Source organism: Micromys minutus (assembly GCF_963924665.1).
Source record: "Micromys minutus genome assembly, chromosome: 10".
Classification (NCBI taxonomy): Eukaryota; Metazoa; Chordata; class Mammalia; order Rodentia; family Muridae; genus Micromys; species Micromys minutus.
The window spans coordinates 38,424,536-38,447,358 of NC_137979.1; positions in this window are offsets into that span (position 1 = coordinate 38,424,536).

Consider the following 22,823-nt stretch of genomic DNA (forward strand, 5'->3'; position numbering starts at 1 on the left):
ATGAAACTTACCAAGGTTTGAGCAAAAGGCTGCCAGAGCACAGGACATCTGTTCTCTGAACTGTCACTATGTGTCCATGTCAAGATGTTATACCATATTCCCCAAGTCGACACAATGTTGGTAACTGGAATTGGAAAGTCTGCTCTGTGACCAAGTGCCTTCTAAAGGCTTAGGAGAGGCAAATGTACATTCTTTTCGTGACTCCAGTCATCCTGCTGTGTGCACAGGTATGTACATGCAATTGTCATTCTACACACGCCTTCTTACAGATGCATTGCTTCATATGTCTGACCTTAAGCATCTTCTAGCCCATTCCACCATGTAACCTGTGATTCTACCTATGTGTGAATGGAACGATCTGTTTCCCTTCTCTCCCTCCAAGCCTCGTGCTTCACTCTGGATCAGTGAAAGTGAAAATCTGGCATAAGAACATGGTATGGAAGTGTTTGTTTAAGAAAATAAATAAACAAGCCAGTGTAGTGGTGCACAATTTGAATCCCAGCACTCGGGAGGCAGAGGCAGGCAGATTTCTGAGTTCAAGGCCAGCCTGGTCTACAGAAGTGTTTCAGGACAGTGAAACCTGAAACAGATAAACCCCACCTCCCAAGGGAGGGTCAACGGAAGAAAGCAAATAAACTCTGGTAATTATTAGGTTGGAGGAGATCTATGCACATATACAGAGCTTATTCATTCCCTTAATTGGTAAATCCTACTCTTTTCTTTGCATCTCCTAGCTATACATTAAATATCTAATATAAGAGGCTCAGTAGCACCCAAGTCCCCATAGCAACCCCCAACACCATACTTCCTACAGGGCTGAACACAGCAGTCTTCATTCTTTGGTAATGACTTTGTTTCTTTTGCTAACTTTGTTTCTTTTGCTGAACCAGAATGATTTGCCACTTTTTAAAAAACTCAGTAGCTACAAGGCACAGCAGGGAAGCATCTGGGATGGCTCCGTGTCCTGTCCTTAGGTAAAGAGGAGTGGTGTGTGTGTGTGTGTGTGTGTGTGTGTGTGTGTCCTGCCAGCTTTCTTTTTCTTAGCCTTTCCTCCTTCTAGAATGAATCCACTAGTGACAGGAAGCTGTGTCCTGAAAACCCACGTAGAGCTGGGGCACTGTTGATCAGAGAGCAGAAGCAGGAAGTAGCAACAGAAATCTGAGTCTTCCTTTCACAGGATCAGCAGCAAACACCCCCGTGTGCTAGTGTGTTTTCCAGCTGACATTTCCAGTAACTATCCCCAGGCTGGAGCTTTGTCAAATCAAGGTCTGTCCTGCATGCTTTAGAGGAAACACAAACCATGACAAATGCTCTCAGCTCAGGCATATGGTGGGATACTGATGTCCTAGTTGCTGGGGAATATTAACAAATATGTTCCCAAATGCAAAAATAATGAGCTCCCCACCATGCAGGGAATGTTGACAATGAGAAACACGGGAGATTCTCTGAAGCCTCAGATGATTTTTAATTTTTAGAACATTGCCTTGTATTTCCGTTTCACATAAACTTCATTGCATTTCCCCTAAAACCATTTCTAAAAGATAGTCTCAGTGGTTAGGAGATGAAGTTTATGTTTCTCTATTTTAAAAATGGTTCTAATTGTCTTTTAAATTATGCTTGAGTCTAATTAATAAAGTATCAGAGGTTGAGGGAGTCACTCATGTTTAAAGCCTAGAATGTGCGATGCCTTTGTCTCAGTCCCCAAACCACAACAAATCAAAACAAATAAACAACAACAATCAAAAAGAAAGGCGAGGGGGTAGAAGGGAGGGAGGGGGAAGGGTAGAGAAGAGGAAAGAAGGTGAGGGGGAAGGGAAAGGGGAGGGAAAAAAGCAGGGGAGCAAGGAAGGAAGTGAAAGAAGGGAGAGAGGGAGGGAGGGAGGGAGGGAGGGAGGGAGGGAGGAAAGAGAACAGAATACACTAGTTGAAGCATGGTGTGGTGTTTGTTGTCTCCCAAAGCACAGTGGTGACAGAAAACTGGTTCAGAAGCTCTGCATCCAGAGCATCTAAGATGGTCCCTACATCCCTGGTAACTCTATTTTTGCTCTGGGGCTTCTCCCTACCTTAAACCCTTTTAGATTCTTTCTCATCAGAATTTAGATACTACAGCTCCAAATTTTAACTCTGAGGTCCAGGCAAGTAATCCCAGGTCAGCTGAGTTAGACCACAGGCCAGCTCTGTGTCTTCTTAGAGTTCACTGACCAGACCTTAACCAAACATCTGCTTCTGTCTAGAAGAAAGAAGAAAGAGGTCAGATTTCATTAGGGATGTTGATGTTCCCAACAAACTCTTAAAGAAAAGGGGAGCACAGGAATTTGGCATGAACAGCCTCCCAAGCTGTGTTTTCTCTTCTAAAATGAATATGTATGTATTACAGTAATCTTAAAAAGTGAAGACAAGGAAAAGGTAGACACGGCCTTGTTGACCTAGAAACCAGTGGTGTATTGCCTGATTCTACTTTGTTCATCACTAAAGTTACTTTTGTTGTATTTTTATTGTGAAAGGAATGCTTACACATTTGGGGGACTGAGAAAAACACAGCAAAGTTTAGAAAGAAAAAAGATGACAGCCACCCATAATTCCACTGCTCAGTTTCAACTCTAATTATTTTGTTCCATTTCTGCTGAAGTATTAATCAATGTACTGTGAACTACACTGTTTTGCACTCTCCGAATGTAAGTGAATTTACCTATGCAGACACAGTGCATCCCTGGGTACCAACAACAAAGCTTTCCAAATCATGGATGAGATCTATTTGGACTGTGCCTGAGATGAGAACCCATGGATATTATGGGATGGTTTTTCTCGTGCATCATTTCTGATAGACCGAATGGTGGACCCACTGACCCACCCATCGCTCTCATTCCGAGTCCACATCATAGGTTCTCTTCTGTGCATTTTTCCATCCCCGAGAAATGCCAAGGGCACAAACCAAGAGTTAAATTGATTCTTTAGGGAACACGAGCTGCCAAACCCGTTTCCACAATCTGGCTCCCAGAGGTGGCTTGCACGGTGACAGGACAGGAGAGGACTCTCGTGGTCCAGCAGTCCAAAACAGGATGCACTGGCAAGCAGAAAGAATCAGCCTCTTGCCTGGAGTGGGCAGGGCACTGACCTTCGGAAGTCATAGGGCTTGGCACCATAGTGACACCCGTGATCTCAGCTCTCCGGTGTGAGATGGGAGGCAGAGGCAGGAGGATTCACTGCCTCAAACAAAGTGAAAGCAAGGATTGACACAAAAGTCATCCTCTGACCTCTATGCATGAGTCATGGCGTGCCCCAAAATGCACACCTGTACCCACATACATGAATGCATGTACACATATACACACAAGATTTTTTTTATCCTCTGGTCCACATGGCACCTGGCCTGCTCAGTACCAGAACTCAGGCCACCATGTTGCCTTCCTAGTTCACACCCAACATGGTTTTCTTGATGCAACTTTTGACACTATGATTGCCAAAAAAATTTCCCAACTGGTAAACTTCCTGAGGTCCCCAACTCAATCTTACCCAGATTCACACAGCGTTATTTAAGCAGAAGTGTATAGCTTTACTAGCTCGGGGTAGCTTTTCTCATTGGCCATTCCGTTTATTACACTGGGCTTTTCAGAGATCTTATGCTCGATAAGATAAGACCCTTTCCCATCCACGGGTCAGTTGCCATGAACTCTAAGTGCCCTGTGGCTCTGCTTTAAATCTACCAAGCTTGCAGCCAGATTGAGTAATACAACAGACACATGGACCTATATGGTCCATCCATACACTAGAATACCAAGCCTGTTAAAGGAAGTAAGGACCATGAGGTGGTGTTTTATACCTGTAACCCCAGCACTCTAGAGGCAAGGGCAGAGGGAATAGTCACAATATCAAAGCTAGCTCAGGCTACATAGTAAAACCATGCCTCAAAAACAGACGAGGATGAGGTGAATCTTCGTGGAGTGCAGTGGATAGGTGGCCATGGCACACTGTTAGAAAAAGACAAACGGGTTATAGAAAGGGGATAAGTGTGGTACAGCCCCCTCTCTGTTTACAACATTCGTTTGCATGCTCAAACGTCATACATATGAACTTCTGAATAAATCCATTACAAAGCCTTTAACCGGGATTGCTTTTTAAAGAAGGATTTAAAGATGGGGTTAAATCTTCTCATTTTTTAATTTACTCATGCTTGGCTTTTGAATACTCGTGGCATCTGCCACTCTGCTATTGTGACAATTTGACAAGTTGCTATAATACACTGTTTTCACAGTTGCTAGGCAATGCTATATCATATAGTTTAAGTAAGTGATATATTAACTATGATGATGAGGAGGAGGATGGTGGCAGCAGCTATAATGACAGTAGAAGAGGGGTATACTTCTATCCTACTGATGATGACATACATTCACACACTGTGTTTCTATAGCAGCTTGAGTATACATGTAAATGTGCACATAAATACATACATGGTTTGTGTGTGTGTTCTCAAATTTGAAAACATTTGACCCCAAAATTCTACTTTTTAGAAATTCTTCCTAGGCATATGCTGGGGATACAGTTCAGTTGATAAGGTGCCTAGCATAAAGACAGTCCTGTGTTCAAGTCTCTTATCCCCCATAATCCAGTATGAAGTTCATGCCTGTAATCCTAGCACTCAGGAGATGGAGGCAGGTAGATCAGAATATACAAGCCTGTTTAGTGATTCTAAGGTAAGCCTGGGCTACAAGAGACCCTGTCTTAAAAGACAGAAACTCAAAAAAGAAAGAGGAGAGAAGGAGAGAGAAAGGAGGGAGGAGAAAGAGCTAGAGAAGAAGGATGGGGGAAAGTGAGGAGAAGGAAGAGTGGAGGAGAAAGAAGAAAAGAAGAGAAAGAAGAGGAAGAAGAAGAAAAACAAAAACAAGAACATGAACAAGAAACAAAAAGAGGAGAAGAGGAAGAAGAGGAGGAAGAGGAGGAAGAAAAATAAGAACAACAAGAAGAATAAGAACAAGAAGGGGAAGAAAAAAAGAGGAAACCTTTCCCGATGGGAAAAAGGATAAATAAATGTATTAGAAACACCTAAAAGGCTGAGTAGAAAAACAGAAAGCACTGGTAATAAGTTAAGTATTCAAAATGGGAATGGTTTGATATATTGAGGTGAATCTTTACATTAGAATAATATATATTTATTGTGGCACTGAGTTTATTAGCACTGACATATGCTAATATCATAATTTGAAAGGATTTCTGAAAAGCATGTACAATATAGTCCCCAATTATAGTATATATCCACATATCCATGTACATCTAAAAGCAGGAATTAAAACTTCAAACACGATATTCAGCTTTTGGAAATTAGAATTTTTTCTGTTATGCTGAGAGACAGCTTTATACACTTTCTGCCACAAAACTCTATTGCTTGTGAAATTACTTGAAAGAGAGGCAAAGGGCATTGGGAGTGTGTTTCCTAATACAGCCTCCATAGCAATGAACTGGGTGCAGGGTGCCTCTGCTGGAGCTGGAGATGGTACAAGAACGTTTGGCTTCCAGAGATGGAGCAGGCATATTTGTCAAACTCTAGTGTAAACTTGGCAGATATAAGACAAAAGTCCTGGACTGACTTGGAAGTCTGACATGGGCCTTGTCATTGTAACCAGCAAACCCCAAAGAGCAAAGGCTGCCCAACCCACTCCTCCAAGAAGTTTGCTAAGAGTAGACACTTCCCTGTCTCATAATTATTTTAGGGAAGAGAGAACTGGGGATGGTATATAAATGTCTCTCTCCTTTCTATGTTTGTTTAGGTGATACCACCCAAGGGAAGAGGGAAAAGTCCCCAGTGAACTGAGATGTGAAATCAGTCCTCAGTTCCCACAATGGCTGTGTCCCAGGAAGCTTTTTTTTAAATGACTTTATTTTACAAAACAAAGATAAATGTACAGATTTTAAACATTTTTTGCTTAAAATTATATATTTTTGTCAGTACTGTTTTTTCAGATATTAAAATAATTTTTACATAAAACTATGTGAATATATTTTTTAGTCAGTACTTGATTTTTTCAAGGGCTTGACAGTATGCATTGAAAACCTAATAGTTACCATGAGCGTAAAGTACATGCAAAACAAAACGCAACATGGAAATAGTCAAAGTCTTCTTTTGTAAATATATTTTTTTTTGTTTTCTTTATTTCTTGGACTTCATACAGCCCAGGAAGCTTTAATTGTCGACTAGACACAGCCTAGGATCTTCTGAGAGAGAACATTGACGAATTAGCTTGTCCAGATTGGGCTATAGTCATGTATATGGGGAGGCAGCCATTTCCTTGCGTGTTAATTGATATAGGAGGACCCTGCTCACTGTGGGAAGCACCATTCTTTCTTCAGATGATCCTGGGCTGTATTGGTATGCAGGCCAAGCCTGTGTGGATTTACTTTTCTCAATGATAGATTGTAATCTACAAGTTGAATAGACCCAAACCTCTCCCCCTACCCCTCTCTCTTTCTCCTTCTCCTTCTCCTTCTCCTCCTTCTCCTTCTCCTTCTCCTTCTCCTTCTCCTTCTTCTTCTTCTTCTTCTTCTTCTTCTTCTTCTTCTTCTTCTTCTTCTTCTTCTTCTTCTTTCCTTCCTTCTCCCTTGCTTTCTCTCTCCTTTGAGGTCTGCCAACCTGTTTTATTCTTTAATTCAATATATCTTTTCTTCCATTGTTTATATTTCTCATACACTGAAGTCAATTCGCGTCCGGGGACATATTTAACTATTTTGCTCATGTGAATAGTTCATTCATTAATTATTCTATCTGCTGGGTGCTGTTTTATGTCAGAGAGTACTCAATTTTGTTCCTGTTTTAGTGATATTCACATTAATTCATAAATTAAGATGATGTTTGTGGTTGAAATTTCATCATGATTTCATCTCCAGCTCACCCAAGAAGATACGTTAAAATCCAAATCCTTCAAATATCCCACAAAATGGTAGCTTGGAAATAAGGGTCCTACACTGTAAGTTAAGATACACCCCTAAAAGTGAGTACTAATCTGATACGAAAAGTACAATCTCAAAAGGGTATAGAGAGATTCACACTCAGGGTAAAAACAACCTGAGGATACCCAGGAAGCAACCACTCATGATATTATGTCTACAAACCAGGGGACACCATTCACAGAATGCTAGCACCACACGAGTCAAAGAAGGGTGTCCCCAGCAAAGTCAGAGAGCATGACCCTACCAATACTTCTGGTTCAGACTCTGTCCTATAGAAGTCTGAAACAATAGATTTCTGTTTCATGACACACAGTTTTTGGTACCTTCTTGAAGTAGCCATAGGAAAATAAAACAACTAAACATTTATAGTCATAATAGTGTCTTGTAAAATTGGACACCTTTAGAAAGATTTGATTGACAGTGGTATTAAAACAGGAGACAATGTTGGGGTCTTAATGAAGGCAGTGTTAGGTCATCAAGCTGTCTGTTAGCCTAAAAGGAGAATCAGGTCACCAGGAGGGGAGCCAGGAACTTAGCCTCATGTATCTAGTTCAGAGCACAGGACCCCAAGTGGCTCACATAGAAGACACCTAGAACCTGTGAAGTTGGTGTCTCTATCTTCAGCTCTATAATAATGGACCTGACTGGCCCAAAATCACACATCTAGTAAGAGAAGGAGCCTTCTGACTCCAGCTTCTAACAAGCCTCACTGTTCTTTTTGCCTTCTCTTATTTATTCCCCCAGGAATCCATCTTCGGGGACATATCACTGCCTCAGAATGTGGGAGGATACCAGAGAGAACACCGTGTAAGTATACATTTTTCACTTCAAATTGTCCTTTGTTCCCTGTGTTCTGGGGTCAGTATTGCTTTGGGTTTTGGGGGTGCTTAATTGGTCAGTATGACCATTAGCCATTAGCAGAACACCCATCTGCTTCTCCCTGGAGTCTTCATTTCCTTACTCTGTTACTTTGCGTTCTACTGCGGCAGGCTAATAATTGCAGCTAATTAACTTAAGGATTGCCCTGAGACAAAAAATAAAAGCGCTGACTTGCCAGAAGCTCGGTTGGCCATAGGCAAAAGAAGAGAAAAGCTTGTCATTTAAGAGAAAACTTTGACAATTGGCTTCTAGTCCTGTGATTTGTCCCTTTGTGTTGAAGGGACCTCTAAGTGCTTCCTAAGTAACTGGGGCTAAAAGAATGATGTCACAGGATGTCCTATCTTCCTGTATGCTGTGAATAGAAGGGAACATTAAGGTTACGGGCCATTTGCCACACATTGGATAATTAAGCCTAACACTGGCACGGTAAAGAAGTCCAGATCCCAGGCTTGAGAACACTGAGAGCATCACTTGTTTGTCCTATGCTGTGATGAAATACCTACCTTAAACAGGCTTAGGTCAGAAACATTTACTTTGTCTCACAGTTTAAAGCAACACAGTACATGGTAGCTGAGAAGGCAGGAGGCAGGGTTTGCTCACATTCTGGAGAATCAGAAAGTTGAGATGGAACAGAAGGTGGGGCCAAGCTATAAATCTCACCTCCATTTCCACTCATAGCACTCACCTACTTTCTTCAGCTAAGACCCATCTTGTCTAACTGCCTCAAACATTACCACCATATGAGTACCAAGTATTGAACACATAAACCTATAAGGAACCTTTTATATCAAACCACAATAGAGAAAAAAGAAGTATTATGTCTGCAATTTCTTTTATTCATCCTTCCAAAAAGAGATTCTTTGTAAGTGCTGCATTCATCCCAGAAGCCTGACTGGGTGACCTGAACATTCAGCATCCCCTAAAGCTCTCCACACACTGGTCTTGCCTTCTCATTGTGTTTCTGAACTCAACAGCTCTGTTCTAACTAGTTATCCCCAAAATGTGCCTGCCACTCATATTTTCTTCATTATTTTCTGTTCTCTTTTGTTGGGATGGGGTTTACTGTAACTTGGTTGGCTCTCAGACCAGTCATATAGATGAGGATGACCTTGAATTTGAACTGTAACCTCCATACTTTGTGTGCGGGATCAAAGGCATGCCCCGCACCCAGGTTATTTGTGCTGGGTATCAAATTCAGAACTTTTGCTTGCTAAGTAAGCTTCATGAACTGAGTGTCATCCTCACTTGTTTTCATGTCTCTGCCTGAAGCCTTTTCACCCTAGAGTCCAGTCTTTGTCTAATACAGATGGAAGGAGACTCCTCCAGTCCCACTGGAGCTAAACGACCTACTCAGACACTGGTTTTATCATAATACGTCGAGGTGCTTGCCCAGTAGTGATTCCTGAGCGCCTTTGAATCAGTGGTTCTCAACCTTCCTAATGCTGAGATTCTCATGTTGTGGTGACATTCAACCACAAAATTATTATTATTATTATAATTATTATTATTATTATTATTATTATAATTATTATTATTATTTTTGCTGCTGTAATTGTGATACCACTATGAATCTTAATGTAAGGATTTTGGGAGATAGAAGTTTGCCAAAGTGAATACAAGCCATGGGTTGAGAAATGCTGCCTTAGATGATTCTCAGGTACAGTCTAAGAACCCCTAAGAACCCAAATTTATTTGGCCAGTGACAAGTGCAGGGTTCCCCTCTGTACCATCTCTCAAGACATGGAAATCAGCCACTTGAACACTTGCTATGGTGTGAACATCACTACCTGGTTGGAGGCTTGAGTTCCATTTTCAAACAATGCAAATTATCAAAAGAATTTCTGTTATACATTGAAGCTATATTATCTCATTCTTTAAAAAATCTCTTTTTTTTTGGCTTAACTGTTTTTAGAATCTAAACATAATAATTCTAATAATTCTTCCCAATAACATTTGTTTAGCTACTTAAAGAGAGATATCACCTCCCATTCATACCAACTTCAGATCTTAAGTCTTTTTCCTTTTTCCTTAGCCTAGAATCCATGAGATGGTGCTATATTCAGAGTGAGTCTTACCTCACTTAAGGCTCTCTGGAAATCCCCTCCGACACACACACACACACACACACACACACACACACACACACACACACACATCCTGGAGTGTGCTTCCTATGTTATTCCAAATTAGTGCAGCTGACAAGAGCACACTGTACGCTGCCCAGATTGGACTTAGAGCTACCACTGTGTTCCTTGTCCTGTGCCATTTAGAACTGAGTTGAGAACTTGGTTTGCACTTAAATATGCAACAAGTACTTACCTGTCAGTCACAACTAAGCTTCTTACTTAGCTTTGATGTTGTTTAGTTTCATTTTGTTTTGTTTTCTTGTTTTGTTATTGTTTTGAGACAGAGCCTTACTATGTAGCCCAGGCTAGCCTAGGACTCATAATCTTCTTCCTACTTCAGATTCCCAAGTACTGGAATTAGACGTGTATGCCATCAAGTCTGCTTTTGTATCATGTTTTAACCTAATTCTGACATGTATAAAATTAAAATGTCTTCTACATCATAGATGACATCAGTGAGTAGGAATTGATCCTGAATGAAAGAAAAGTTCAAGTCCGTCCATAGGTCTGTCTATATCTGACTCATTGGTTAACTTTTCAGTACACAACAGAGACCTTGACATGAAGTAAATATGATACTAAACCTTGTATAGACCAACTGATTAATGGGATTTCCATTTTCAAAATGTACAATATTCTAGATGACTGGTCCTTAAAAGTCCTTTAACGCAGGCTGGTGAGATGGGTCAGTGGGTAAAAGCATTTGCAGTGCAAGCCCGGTGACCTGAGCTGACCCTCAGAGCTGATTCCTAAATATTATTCTGTCACTTCTACATGTATGACATGGCATGCAGATGCACACACCACCACTACCACCACCACCACCACCAACAACAACAACAACAGCAACAACACCATCAAGTTATTTAACTCAAAATTCTTTCATATAATCAAAAAATCAAAACCAAAGAAGAACAACTTTTTATCTTAAGTCACCTGTTCAGGAAAATAAAACAATAAACAAAACAGATTAAAAATGAAGACATTCAATTTTCCAACACAAAGCACTAGAAACCATACCTTGCCATGGGCATATTAATGGTTCCTTGTTATTTTTATTCATCTCTATAACTGAGGAACTGCTGCTCCGCTTGGGGAATCTTGTGAAAAGTCCAATTAGAATAGAAGAAATAACTTTTCCTTCCAACTCAGGATCCAAACATTCTTGGATAAATAACGACATACCTAGCTTCTTGGAAACCATATTAATCATAGTAAGAGAGAGACATTTCCAACAAAGATTTCCACAGGTCTGGGATCTTAGTAGAGAAAAGTCTTCCAGCATTCTCCAGACAAAGCCAATGGCCTTCAAGAGGAGCTCTCCAGGGTGCTAGACCACATCTGATCTGAGAGACTGAAACATTCTGTCTCTTACTATCTTTGTACCCAATTCATTATAAATCTGCTCTACAACCCATGCTTGATACCAAATATGAAGGATGTTTTACCGCATGGAGGGTGGAGTGGTAGCTCAGTGGTTGGGGAAGTGGGCTCAATTCCCTGCACTCACAACCTTCTGTATCTCCAGTTCCAGGGTATCCACATACCCTAGCCTCCACAGACACCACATGCATATAGTGTACAGATGTACATGCAGGCAAAATACCCTCATACAATAAGATAATAATATTTTTAAATACTTCCTAACAATAGTCCCTATGTCTTTGAGTCAAGTCTTCACTATAACATCGCATGCCAGCTTTTATGTGCCCCTTCTCCAGGTGAAAGAATGAAGATAAACAGGCTCTTCAATTTGATTCATCTACATTCAAGAATTAAGCCAACATCTTACAATTTCTGCATTAGGCTACTTGCCCTTAAAATCCATCCCAAATTATTTCGATCTTGACCTCAACATTCTCCCAAACACGGTACCTAGAAAAAGTATGAACTTGGCTATTACCCATAGCAACAAACTTTCCCATCTGCTTCTCCAGACCAGCCCATCCCAATGGATTTCTAATGTAACCTACATTACAGATTTCTTCCACAAGAACGCTCTGCCCTAAATTGCTCTGTTTACTAATCACATTACACAGTCCAAAGCAGTGTTACTTAGAAAGGGATGTAATTTATTCAGCACCCTATTGAAGTGGCTTGTGATTCTTTTTTTTTTTCCCCTTCCTTTTAAAATTGTTTTTCATTTTAAAAAATTGCTGTCGTAAAAACAAATTGTATTTTTCTGGATCATTACAAAAATGTGTTTTCTGTTTTAAAGTACATGGTAATTTTTCCATAATGATTAATGCTTGCTTTGCCTATTAAGGTATTATACCCATATAGAAGATACATTCTTTTCAAATCTACATCTGTACATATTTTAATTATATGGTTGTTATGGCCTAAATTGTATGGGCTCTAAATCTCATGTGGAAGATGTAAATCTAAATGACTATAATGCACTGATATGTCCTGAGAGATACTTCATCAGAGACTCTTGTCATTTAGTGGGCACCATAACTTATTTTTATAAACTGAGTTGCCATGGTGAGACTAGGTGACATCATTTTATGGGACCACCCTAAATATGAGTCCTGTTATTTTCTATACCACCATTATGTAGTACATGACTGTATTTAGAGATAAGAACTTTCAGGAGGTAACTAAGTTTAAGAGAGTCATAAGGAAAGGAGTCCTGACGCAGTACTCTGATGACTCCAAAGAAAGGATATGGATGTCCATGCAAACACTAAGGTTAACAGTGAAATAATCCATGGAGAGGCAATAAAGAAACACAGATCCTCTGGTTTCTCTACTGCCATGTGTAAGCATGTGGACCTCATGCCCTCTACAAAAGAAAGATACTAATGGTGTTATGCACAAAAGGAAAGCTACACACGGACACAGTAATAACGCAGCACTCCATAAGAAAGGAAGAGCGGTCTTAGAGTAACCACAGCACTTGAACTTTCAACCTCCACAATATCCAGGTAGTGAACTTCTGTTGATTAAGCATCAGTCTGGCAGCCCCAGACAAGTGACACAGCTGTGTGAGCGCCACCCATAAGCAAAACAAAGAGTGTCTCCATTGTTTCAAACGTTTATCACTAGTACCTCTTCCACAAAACCAGTTCTTGGCCTCCACTGACCTGATTTCTGTTGCTGTGAGTCAACCCTCTCTAGAACAAGATAAACAGCAACAATAACAAAACCCCTAAATTGGATGGGCTTTATGACTTTGTATGGATAATTATGTGTTCAAGATGAAAATGGATTTAGAGGGAACGAGAAAGAGGATGAGAAGAAGGAAGGGGAGAACAAGGAGGGCAGAGAGGAGGAAGGGAGGGGGAGAGAAGGAAGACAGTGGGGAGGAGAAAAAAGGGGAGGGAGGAAGGAAGGAGGGAAGGAGGGGAGAAATGGGGGGAGTGGAAAATGAACATCTTGTTCTTGGCACAGTTGAGGTAGCATTGACATCCCCCTTAGATCACAAAATTAACCCATTTCTCACTAAAAGGAAAGCTAGAAACAGATTAAGTGCCCACTTACTAACGAGCTCCAAAAAAGAAATGCTTCTCTTCACTCTTGCCTTGGAAACATAGTCCCTATCGAAGGCTTTGCAAACAGAATCTAAAATTTTACAGAAATGATCCAAGTGAGAATTTCCACCAGGAGCTACCAACCTTGACCTGAAACTAAGGTTAGGTTCTCTGAGGCAGAGACACTTAATTAAGCCAAGTCACTGTTTCTTAAGTCCGGGTTCATGGCAGGCCAATTTAAGTCGAGAGTGTCAGGCATATCATAATGAGGTTGCTTCTTTATTTTTTAGCAGAATAAGTTGGAGCAAAGTAAGTCCAAAACTTTCCTTCATGAAATTGGGTCCAGTGACTGCTACAGAGAGATGATTCAAACCTGAGTGACCCAGAGATGGCTGAGAGCAACAGAGGCCACTTAAAATGATCACAGATAGTTCGAGTAACCTCCTCATCCCATGCCATCCAAAGTTACATCAGCATTACCAGGAACAACAACAACAAAATTATGAATCAAATTCTTGTCACTGGGTATTATGGCTATGAGCCTGTCCAGTTGCTTATGTGGAGGATACATTAGAGACATTAAGGTATATAATGTTAGGCAAAAGGATTCGGTCAGCATTCTTAGGTTTACTGTCAAATTGCATCATACATTGGTCCTAAAGAAGGAGAATAATTCAAATGCAAATGTAGAGTTAGAGTCCTCACAGTAAGTGTCCTGCATTGCATTCATTTCCCTTACGTATAAAGTAGCAGATACACAGGAGAAGATGCAAAATCCCCAGTCAGAGAGCACCCTGTGCTCCTGCACATAAGAGCAGTACTAATTAGATTTAGTGGTAGGAGGAATAGAAGGAGGAGGGGGAGGGGGAAGGGGATGGGGAAGAAGAAATAGAAGGAGGAAGAGGAGGAGGAGGAAAATGTAAAGCTGGGAGACATATGGGAGAGATGGAGGGGATGGACAGGACTAAATTTTATGATATGTGCTTATTAAATTATGGACAAATAAAAATAAATTAAAAACGGAGACATGGGCAATGCACATACTAGAGAGTCTATAAATAAATTCAGTTAGAAAAAATAAATAACAAATCAAAGCAAAAACGTATACGCACATGTGGTGGTTTAAGTTGAAGGCAAATCCTAGCTCTTGATTCCAATAGTCTCTCAAAAGCAGCAGCATCCTGAGGGTAATGACAGGTGCAAATCTTTTCCCCATCAGAAAAATTGCCATATATAAATGTTAAGAGCTAGCAACTTTATTGAGAGTTGAGATGTTTTAAATAGAAATGTATGTAAAACCTGCTCTTCATTATTTAGAAACGATGTATGTGTTCTCTAACAATGCGGTCTTATTTGAAAATAGCCCAATTTATCCTCTTCAAATGTGCTCCTATGCCAGGAATTAATATCTTAAACAATCGTGACCTCGTTTTGAGAAATGACAGGCATATCACAACCGCTCAACCATGTGCAGAAAAAAATCTCAAATCACAAGCTTCTAGGGCATATTCAGCAAGAAGCACCTAATGTTTAATGGTCCCTAAAGGATGAAAGGCCAGGGCCTGTTTCCAGGATAGTTTTGAAAGCCTCTCAATCATCTTTCCAAGGTGTTACTATAAATAGAAACATAATAACAGAGGCAGCTAGAGGATATTGACAATCATCCTAAAGTTTCCAGAGTAAACCGGCAGAACCTGTTGCTAGTCTCTTCATCTCCTGATTAAACATAATTTACCATAGATAGATAGATGATAGATAGATAGATAGATAGATAGATAGATAGATTAATAGATTGATAAATGATAGAGATTAGATAGATTGATTGATAAATGATAGATATAGATGATAGATGATAGAAATTAGATAGGTAGATAGGCAGGCAGACAGACAGACAGGCAGACAGACATAACAATAGATATATGGGCCCTCCTATCTACAACTAATGCAGAAAGAATCCTAAACATGAACAATTAAATTTTTAAACTTGAGCTTCCAACATTGATCATTAACCACATTGTTATTAAATGTCCGTATCTCTAAATCCATCTTTGGGGAGTTATAGGGCCTAAAGACTTTATCAGATTCTCAAATATAACCATAGCCTTGGGAGATTCAAAGACTGCAGTCATGGTCATGGACTGACCCGCATATAAAGCCTGACTATGTTGTTGAAGATGAAGTGGTGCTTAAAACTCAATTCTCAGTCAGCCTCCCTTGGCGAGAAAGCCAAGACATGGTGAAAAAGAACGCCTGGCTCCTTATGTAGGACAAAATAAAAAACACCCCGCAGCCTTCATTCTGGGACCGGGTATGGATGTGACAGGGAATAGAGAGACAGTGCCAATGGAGGAATTACATAAGAGGAGAGAAAGCTTCCCTTCGGTTGCTGTCATAAAGGCTTGCTAAGGAATCCGACTTTCGAAAAGTAGCAGATGACAGGTGTCAGGTTGTTCGAGGGAAGGCTGAGGATGAACCAACGTGACCGTTAGTGGTATAATGTACAATCCACTGGTGAATGCCACACACAGTTTTGAGCTCACTGAGAAGCCAGCTCTGGAAGTAGGATTGTCCCCTTCCCCTACTTCAAACCTGGATATGTTTATGCCAAGGATTCCACAAACAGCCCCCCCCCCCATTCCTGCATCGGGCCAACCCCTAACTCTGTAACAGGGAGAAAGGAAAAGATTAAAACAACCCAAGAGTAGTAGTAAAACCGTGCCCTTGAGAACAGCTAGGAGGGGAACCACCGTTTCCAACAAGCTTTGCTATTGTTTATCCAGTGATATAACTGTCTACAGTGGCAGAGAGTCGCCTGGAGCTGCTCTATGGGGAAATATCTCTGCTCTGCCTCAGGCTCTCCAGCTGGACCTCCACTGGGACTTTTCCAGCCCATCTTCCCCAGTCATGATTATAAGCACCCAGTTTGATGATGGTGTCCATCTGCTAGGATTCATTCTTCACTTGGAAGCCTCACCCACGGGAACATTCTGCCCACCCCAGGCTTTCTCCACTAGGAACTCAACTCCAGGTGGCTGCATCAGTGGGGGCTTCCCCAGTCACTTCCTGCTGGCATTTGTTAAGCCCAGAGTCTAATTATGTTACCTTGTGTTTGCCCTCTCAATGTGGCTACTCCAGTTGTCTCTATTGCACGTCTTCAGGGCCTGATTTGGTGACGGTTGATATCCACCAACTGCTCCTCTCTATCTGCCACTTGGCTACCCACTCTTTTACTTTTGTTTGGTAAATACTCAGTGAGCTCACTCCAGTCTGAGAGCACAGCTACCGTTGGAAAACAGTTGGGTTAAAAGGAATAAGAAACAAGGGACTTGATGGGAACAGCTGCAAGTGTAAAGCCTTAAAGACATTGGGGAAAAAAAGAACAAAAAGGCATCTCACAACATGGGGACCTAAACTACATATAATGTAGCATAAACTCCCCAAAAGTCTTATTTTAATGTCCCTATTACGAGGTTTGGGGCAGTGATCACAATAGCTGCAGGGCTATCTGTAGTGTCTTGCCAAAGAGTGACTTGGAACTTAGTGTCAAAATTCTTTCCAAAGGTTACAGCTTTTGACTGACCACGCCTTCATCTAGCAACTCATTCCAAAGAGTATTCATGGAGATTCCTCTCTAAGCAACCTATTGCGGGGTTTAGTCCAGTAATGAGTGACTAGAAGTCACCTCATATTCACACACATGGTCAGATCACATGAATTATGTTACCTTTTTTGTGATAGAGAGACAGTGGTTGGTAATTACATATTATGGAAACCTACTTACCACACAGTAGATTGTGAAACTTTGAGATTTAATTCTGATTAGTCAGTTTTCCATCACTGTAACAGATATTTGAAAAAAAAAAGTCAAGTTTGAAAACATGAAACATTTCTTTTGATTCAGTTTCAGAGACTTCTGTCCATGAAAAGTGTATGTGTGTGTATGTGTGTGTGTGTGTGTGTGTGTGTGTATGTGTGTGTATGTGTATGTGTGAAGTTTCTATATGTGGGCCCAGTTCATACGTGTGAGTATAATATCAAAGGAATCTAGAAGGCATCAGGTTTTCCTTAGCCACCTAACATGAGTGCTAAGAACCAAAGTCAGATCCTCTGAAAAATCAGTATAAGCTGGTGTCTGAGATATCTCCTTAATTCCTAAACTTGTGGCTTCCAACCCTCTGAACCCTTAACACAGTTCCTCATGTTGGGTAACACCCTTCTAACCATAAAATTATATTTGTTCCAACTTCATAACTGGAATTTTGCTACTGCAAGGAATTGAAATGTAAATGTTTACATTTTCTGATGGTCTTATGTGATCACTGTGTAAGACTCATCCAATCCCCAAGTGGGTTGTGACCCACAGGTTGAGAACCTCGACGAAACCGTTATTGAATAGTACTGTTAGAAAGATTCTCACCAAATGCTCAATGCCTGCTTCCTTAGAAAATAACCTCTGCATCTGGCAACAGCTGCATGAATGACATCAGTTTCTAGGAACCCTTCTGCCAGAAAAAAAAGAGGAAGGAGTCAGGGCTTTAACTTGACCTAGCTGTTCACCCTGACATCCACGCAGATGGAGCTGAGGGAGTCACATTCTCTCCAGAGGCTCTAGTTTCTTCCCGTTTCTGATAGCTTTAGGGGTTTCTCATTTTGGGGCCACCTCAATTCACTTGTAACCCCTCTGAGCATACTGGTCTCCCATCCTTTTCTCTCCTAAGCCTCTCCTGCGTCTCTGCTATGACCCTTGGGATTGCATCTGAGTTTCCCTGGATCATCTACCATCGGTTCCCATCATCAATGCTTCTCTGAATCACATCATTTGTTATTGGAAGCATCATGTTCCTCAATCTGCCACTACACAGAGAAAACTGACATTTTCTCGGCACTGGGATGCAGATGTATCTCTTAGGTGACAGAGGCCACATGTACCAGTTAAATCCTTACTCCAAATAACCCCTCACTATTTTCAGTTTCCTTTCTTCTTCTCTTTAGGGTCCCCAGTCAGTCTGATCTTGTTTCCTTCCATTTTTTCTTGGTGGTACCTAGTTTGTAATGAGTGGGGCTCCCAATGGAAACTTCTGGAAATCCTTTTAATAAGGGTATCTCAGTTGTTTTCCTTACAACTCAGTTTGCAAAGTCAGCTAGCTGGACACCAGCTCGCTTTAAAAGTAACGAAAGGCTCCCAGCTAGAGGTAAAGTGTTCAGTCCCTACTCCACACTAACCTCACTTTTTATGACCTTGGCTTGGCAGTTTCCTCCAGCTGATTCTGCATTCTCTTCCCAAAGAAGAGGGCTCAGAAGATGTTTCTAGAAGCCCTGCGCTACTTAGCTTCCACGGGAAGAGTTAAAGATTAAATAGATTCTTTGTCCTCAAGAGCCTTTGAGGTACTTCTTTTAAGTTTTAGGGGAAAAATACAGCCTTTTGCCCTGCCCTACTGAATCTGGAAGGAAGCATCTACCCTGGAAAGAAGTAAGGGATTGAAAGGAGATAAGAATCTTCATTTTCCAGTCCCAGTGGCCCAGATCTGAACACTTGAGGCTTTTGCAACCAGGAGAATCAAGTTTCAAAGATCTCTATCTTTTCTTGAAGCTCAATTGCTGTTTTGGAAAAAGTAGATCTTTTGGCTAACAAAGATTCTTTGACCCAGCAGCATATGGAAACTGGATATCTGTTTCTATCTTCTACCCAGATCCCCAAACTCTCCTACTAATTTACAGAAAAGTTTCCTCCCATACATCATTGTCAGGGCTATGGTATGCACTGTGGAGATCATAACAAAGAAATCAAAAGGAACAGGGAAAAGGAAAAGAATTATCTTGCCTTCATAATCACATTCCCTTCCTTAAGCCTTCAAAGCAATATTCGAACTTTTATAGTTGAGCGCTTTGTATTTATTCAGTGTTTCTGTAATTACTGTGTCCTCCTAAGTCTGTGAAATAAGCATTATAATCCCCCTTTAAAGGCACAGAGGCGAAAGATGGCTGTCAGCAGATAGTAAAGGAACTGGACCACAGTGAAAACTAGAAGGTGCTCACGCACTTTCCAGCGAGAGGAGGCTGAGGCTGAACGGAAGATTACAAGTTCCAGTGCCTCAGCAGATATCTACAGAGGGCTATCTCTTGCCTCCATGCCTTTAAATGGGGATCATAATGTCTCTTTCAGAGACGATACAGTAATTACAGAAAGGCTGAATATGTACCAGGCACTCAACTATTAAAGTTTAAATCTTGCTGAGACACTAAAGAACAGGAGGCCTTGGAGCTGGGTAGGTGTTAACCAAACTAAACTGTATAGGAGGTAACCAAGAAGAGAGGAGGGACAGTGTAACTTTATTTTTTTAAATCCTATTGTTAATGATGGCTCTTAAGCACTTTAACCTCCTTGCCAGCCCATCACCCATCAGAGGTAGTGGCGAAGTAAGGATATGAGGGAAGTGGATCTGTTTAGAAATGGTTCCTTGGAACAGAGCCCATCTGTGTTGTCTGGAAATCGGCAGTTTAGTGCACAGGTCAGCAGTGGCAGCTCGATCCACTTGCAAACACTTTACGGATACACCAGCTGTCCAGCTCAGTAGAGTCTGTATAGGGAACATAAATCAGTAGAGGTGGCATTACCTAGTGGAGAAGGCCAGGCCTCAGCCTTGGTGGGAGACAGCAGGAGAGGCCAGGAGGGACTCCCAGAGAAGTTCTTGACTGTGCCTCTCTCAGGGAAACGAAGATCAGTGATGATATAAGAGGTCAACAGGTGCTGTATTGCTAGCTCCACCAGCAAGCCAAGCTCAGCCTTCTCCACGTTCAGTCAAGTGCTATCTATCTATTCTCCCTCCAAACTTCTCATGTCTGCCAATGGTCCTGTCTCAGCTGACATCACACTGTCAATCAGCCCAAGTCCAAGGAGCTCAGCTATGCAATGTAAGGCAAACCAATACATGCAAGCTGTTAGCAAAGAATCCTTCACCGCATGTCCTTTCATGTGCTTGCTTTAGCAGAACATCCCTTTACCTCTGTTTGTTTCCGAGAAACTTTTCTTTATAAGTCTGTCTTAGCCTTTCACTTGTGTTTGCCATCTGACACAATTGGCTTTCCAAAGAACCCTTAAGTTTTCACTTCAGGACAGAGCTTTGGGCCAGTAATGGCAGGTTTCCTGGTCTCCTGATGCCCTGTAGAAACATGTATGTAAAAGGCATCATTCTATCGGTCTGTCAGTCTATCTATCTATCTATCTATCTAAGACTAAGTCAAGGTCAAAGCGGGGATCAGAGGTGAGCAGCAAGAGGCTTCACCTCTCTAGCTGAAGGGGCAGCTCATGATCATCTCCATGTTGTGCTAGAGGGACACACATAGACTATGTGGGGCCTCCCATGGCTCAACCCATGATAGACCAGAGTACTAGCCAATCATAATACAAATTACTCCAGGCTTTGTCTAGTTTTTTTCCACTGTTCTATAAAACCTCCAGACTAAGGAAACACAATGCCTTTTTTTTTACCTCTTTGAAACCACTCCCAACTCTCAAGGGTTTCTCAATTTTACTTCATTTCTCAACTTCTCCATTTTCAGTAATAATTCTTATTCAAATCTTTCATTAAGAGTATGTGGGGTGTGTGTGTGTGTGTGTGTGTGTGTGTGTGTGTGTGTGTGTGTGTGTGGTGTTGTGTTGTATGTGGTGTGTGTGTGTATGTGGTATAGTGTGGTGTGTGTGTGTGGTATGGTGTGGTGTGTGTGTGTGTGTGGTGTTGTATGTGGTGTATGTGTGTGTATGGTGTGTGTGTGTATGTGATGTGTGTGTTTGTATGTGGGGTGTGTGTGTGTGTGTGTGTGTGTGTGTGTGTACACTCATAGAAGTCAGAGGACAGTTTATTGGAGATAATTGTTTCCCTCCCACCATGTAGGTCAGGGAAACCAATCCCAGGCAACATCCTTAGGAATAACCTCTTAGCTGCTAAGACATCACCCTGGACTGATTTGCTGTAATAATTTTTAACAAAATATGCTTCAGTTTTGCTTATTCCAATAAGAAGCCACATCTTTATTTTTTTATGGTGAGACAACAAACTTAGAACCATTTACTGTCCCAGGTCATTCTTGGATGATCACAAATGTCTAGCATCTTGGATCCTTGGGATAGAAAAAGTCCCCCACTCTTAAATCCTGTACAACTAAGAGGTAGAAACAACCCAAATATCTATTGTCAGATAAATGTATAAACAGAATATGGCATGTACATACACAGGTAATACTTAACAGGAAAAACTAATAAAATCATGCCAAGTGCCACATGCCACAATACTGAAGACTCTGCTGACATTAGAGTCAGACACCAACACAGATACTGGAGCAGTGTTTATATGATTTTTCCAGAAGAGAAACGAACACAGACAGGGAGCAGCTATAGCTAAGGGACAGGAAAACGGGGTACTCATGACATGGGTAGAGTATCCCTCAGGATTCTGAACCAGCTCCTAAAATTGACAGTGGTCATATATGGCATCACAACAGTACATCTGAAAATGGCTAAACTTGTAGGTTTGTGTTGTGACGTATATTTTACTACAATCAAACGACTGGGTATGGGAACTGTAAACCATCTGCTGCAAAACCATGAGGAGCTAAGTTCAATCCACAGCACCAATGTTTTTGTTTTTGTTTTTAAGCCAGGCAGAAGCAAGCACCTGGAATTCTGGGAAAGCAGGAGACGGGCCCTGGGTTCAATGGGGCACCTAGCTTAGAGGAACTGAGGAGACCCCAGGTTCAATAAGGCTCTCGAGAGAGGAGATGGAGATCAGTTAAGGTAGACAAATAATGCTCATGTGCATGAACTCACACAAACATACATCAAATCGATCAATAAATAGATGGTTATATTTGAGAGACTCGTCATCAACAATAGCATCCTGCGCTTCAGGCAACTACAGCGAGTCAAAGGTGTCTGCCCCCAGCCAATTCCCTGACCCGGGGTTGTTTTTCAGAGGGAGGAAAGCTAACTTGTGACTCACTGAGCATTATCTGACCACATCCTCCGGCCTCTCTTCTGCTGGTGGCCTCACCAGCGGCTACTTTGTCCCCTGGCTCCACCTCTGAGCTTTAAATGTAATTAAGAACTAAATGAAAAATGAATCGGGCTCCTAATGCCTGTAAAAGCAGCATTAGTGAATGTTATTTTATTTATCCAAGGCCATAGAGCTTCCCACATCAGCAAGCTGTATCGTCCTCTTTTCATGTGTGCACTTTATTTTTAAGTTTGTATTAGGCAGCTGGAAGTGCCCAGGTAATACCTCTGGCCTCCCCTTTCCCTGGCTGGGCTGGGTGTGACTGGAAGCAAGCAAGTAGGTGCTGGAAAGGTGGCAATGGCGGAAGAGAGCCCAGTGGTTTGTGCTCTATGAAGAGAGGCCGAACTGGAGAC